This window comes from Mastomys coucha, unplaced genomic scaffold, assembly GCF_008632895.1.
Source record: "Mastomys coucha isolate ucsf_1 unplaced genomic scaffold, UCSF_Mcou_1 pScaffold21, whole genome shotgun sequence".
NCBI lineage: Eukaryota > Metazoa > Chordata > Mammalia > Rodentia > Muridae > Mastomys > Mastomys coucha.
The window spans coordinates 2,335,244-2,339,303 of NW_022196904.1; the positions used below are offsets into that span (position 1 = coordinate 2,335,244).

Below are 4,060 nucleotides of genomic sequence, written 5' to 3' on the forward strand. Positions count from 1 at the left end.
TTGTTTGTTTTCGTGACAGGGTTTCTCTGTATAGCCATGGCTGTCCTGGAACTCACTCTGTAGACCAAAGAAAAAGATACAAGGTTTTTGCCAATGCCTGGGTGGGCTGTCAGAGTTTAGGCAGATGTTTGAAGACCTCCTACCAACACTAGGGAGAGCCATGTCAGAAGATTTCACTTGTCCTTTCAATGTGTCTGAATGCAATTTGATGGTGTGAATGAGAAACAAAAGAAGTAAAGATAGAGTGCAAGCCCCTCAGAGTGAGGAGGCTTAGTGCCTTTTGGATGATGCCAAAGGCTAGGAGTGCACTCACTCTATCCTGTGTTAACTGGAGGCCTTGTTGAATCTTCATTGTGTTCCATCTGTCACTGAGTCTGCTTCTGCCCTTTGGGTATCCAGGCACAATTGCACACCAGGCTGGACTGGAAGGAATGAAGCTCAGATGGGCAGGTGTGTTAGCAGAGTCTTGTGGCCTGTGTGAGTGTAGGAGAAACAGCCATTTCTGGACATGGTTTTCAGTGAAACAGATGTATTGGGGGTGAACAAGGCCTACATAAACCTTGCAGTGAGGGTGGGGTACTAGGGGTGGGTGTACATCATTAGCAGAGGTTGAGGTGCTGGGAATGCTTCGTTTACATGAAGAGGAATTCCTGGTGCTAGAGAGAGAAGTTCTTATAATGAGTTAGGAAGTTTAGTCTGAAAACTGGCCACCAGCATACCTGACTACTCCAAGGGTGGCAGAGGTAGGGCATGTACAAGCTATGTGCATGGGTGGTTCCAGACTTAGAGTAAGGCAGGAACAGTCTTATTCCTGCAGTTCTAAGAATGAAACTTTTTGGTATTTGAACACATTTGAACTTCACTGTTGCTCTGAATTGACACTCCTAATCACCTGGATTTCTGGCCCAACAATGAAGAGCAGAGAATGAGGACCTTTAGGATTAATAGTGATGGAGAAATGGGGAAGCTTGCACGCACAAGTTCTTTTGGCATGCCTCAACCAGAGATGAGAGTCCACAAAATAAATGTGAAAGAAAGTACAAATACAGTCCAGAATATAAAAGCTTACAAATGTGACCACCAGCATTAGGATGGTGTGGGCTTTCTGGTCTCAGCACAGCTTCTTTGGTCCTGATTGGGGGAGTGTATGTGCTAAAGTCTCTGATGGTGTCTGATCAGGTGAATCACTATGGTGACACTGGTCCAGACCATGATGCCAATGAACATAATGTCAATGTGAAAACTACAAGAAGCTCATGCCTACACTGAACCCAGAGGTGGAGCAAACCTTTAGAATCAATGTCATTGTGTGATTTCTGTGGACCACTGACTTTCTTTGGAATGTAAACATTATTTAAGACACTCAACAACCAGCAACCATAACAAGAATGACTCATGACCTTGGGGGATATTTCTCAGAGCATGTCCCTAGCCCATTTACTAGGAACAAGAGTGACAAACTGGTAGGTGCTCGGGGCACAAGTGGAGCACATGTTTGTGCCTCAAGCTACCCCATGAAAGAAATACCTACGTTTACATTTGAGGTCAGTTGGGGGCTTCCTTGGAACAAAAACTGTCATATAGTATGGAAATGATAATAAAAGTAGAATGAATGCATTGGCTACAGCCAAATTGGTTAGAATGACCTGTATGGGCCTTAGTTGGAAGTCAGTCGAGATTGGAGAGAAATTATGGACAAACATAAGGATGTTTCCCACAGTCCCAACCCCAGCCTGGCAAAGCAAAAGGATCTGAAGAGCCAACTCTTCTGTGGTTTTCAGGGTTTTATTCTGAGACAACGTGGAGACGGCTTCATAGCACAATGGTGTAAGGATCAGGTTGGACAGTGCCGTCTTCAAGAATCTTCTCAGTTATCTGAGATTTTCAGTTGACTTGGACTCTTTTTCTTGGAAAAGCTGGCACTGCTTTGTCACACTATAGGAAGTTTTTCTTGAAAACTCTGAGTGGACATTGATCCAGAATATTAACTTTACACTTATTTTCCTTTCCCTTCACTCATGATGTGTGTGTGTATGTGTGTGTGTGTGTGTGTGTGTGTGTGTGTGTGTGTGTATGTGTGTGTGTCGGTAATGCAACTCTTATCTCTGTGGTTCAACAGTATGACACATATTTTAACACAGCATGGGTTCTGTATATGTATACACGAACGTTTGTAGACAAGTGAATTTTTGCTTCATGAGAATTGACATCATGCCAGGCGGTGGTGGCGCACGCCTTTAATCCCAGTACTTGGGAGGCAGAGGCAGGCAGATTTCTGAGTTCGAGGCCAGCCTGGTCTACAGAGAATTGACATCATTTCTCGTGTTATAACAATATGTTAAGAAATATATACTTGTTGGAGAGATGATTCTGGATCTAATGACCTCTATTCAGCTTTGTGGCATTTTATTCATGTATTTCTAGTCATACACATAAACAAAACAATAATATGTATTAAATAATATGTATTAAATAATACATATTTAATAATATTATTAAACAAATAATATGTATGAAATAATACAATAACATGTATTAAATAAAATGTATTAATAATATGTATTAAATAAGTATATCTTTAAAAAACATAATAAAGGGATGGAGAGATGACTCAGCATTTACGAGCAGCAGCTTCCCTCCCAGATGGCCTGGGTTCAATTTCTACCACCAAAATGGCTGCTCACAACTGTGTGAGCAACCTCAATTCCAGGGGAATCTCCAACCTTCACAGTTATACATGCAGGTAAAACACCACTCCACATAAAATAAAAATAAACAAATCTTTAAAAATATCACACAAATTTAAATCTCATGCCTTATGAAAGAATGTGAATGAAATATGTTCCCCCTACATTAATCCATAGTGCTGATATATTTTTACACTACTCACGATAGTGATAGAATACAAAATATTTGTGGAAAAGGTAACTTGTTTTCTGTACATGCAGAGGAACCTTGGGTTACACATTTATTTTCTAATTGGGAAAAATTCTGAGGAATCTTAGCATATCATTGATTCATAAATTTATGAAGTTCATCTGTTTTTCTAAGGAATAAGATGCTGGACACATATCTGTTTCATCTCCAACTTTTCTGAATCACAATAAAAAAGATGGACACCAACACCATTAAATGCTTTTCACACATGGATTCATTGAATCTTAGTTTTATAAAGCTCATGTTTTGCCTGTAACTTACTTCATTTATTTTTTTTCCATAGGAACAATTAGCCTCCACTTAATGACTAAAAAAATCTGTCATTTCACATATAGCCATCACATTAAAGGACATTTTCAGATGAGTTCTGAGTCATGAAATAGACATTTCTTTAGACTAATCAAGTTAGTGACATAACAATGTGAACCATGGAGAAAAAAACCATTCTAATGAGTAACGTTCACTTCAGCAGACACCATGGATGGTAGGAGGGAGAAGAGAACTTTAAACAGAAATCTAAACTTGCAGATTTCTCACCTGCTTAGTACCAGCAAAGACGGGGTTGCTCACAGAGATGTAGGCCAGCTCCTGAACAGTTACTGAAGAAACATAGCTCTGAGTTCTTCCCCCTTTGAAGAACATCTTTATGTATCCATTTACTAAGACAAAAAATAGCCCACCTGTCCCATGTTTTCCATGAAATGCCGTGCACATCACTGAATGAGGTCAGATATCAGACCTCATAAAGGGACAGTGTCTGGTCTTGACGTCCTTCAGAGAGTCCATTCCTGTGTCACCTGTGATGTTATTGAACATGACTGTATGGGGATATTGGAATACTTTTAATGAAAGCAAAAGTATTTATCCCAAGAGCAAATTACCATTTTCACTTTCTGGTAATTAATGATGATGCCCAAGAGTTTGTTATATCATAATGAGTAGTAGAGCAGAAGTTAGAAGATGTTTCCTTTGGGAGAATCTAAGTTCTGAATTATTATTGTCATCAGATGTGGAGAGGTCCATAAGCATGCAGTCCAGAGTCTTGTACTTTTCCATGTGTGGACAAGGGCATATTTTTCATTTCTTTTATTTTTTTTTCAGTCCAGTCATTACTCTCCTCCTG

The 4,060-nt window shown here is 39.7% G+C and overlaps 1 pseudogene; it reads right to left on the bottom strand.

Annotated features, from left to right (window-relative positions):
• Positions 1–859: 859 nt before the first annotated feature.
• On the bottom strand, positions 860–3,579 carry LOC116104124 (annotated as a pseudogene).
• Positions 3,580–4,060: the final 481 nt, after the last annotated feature.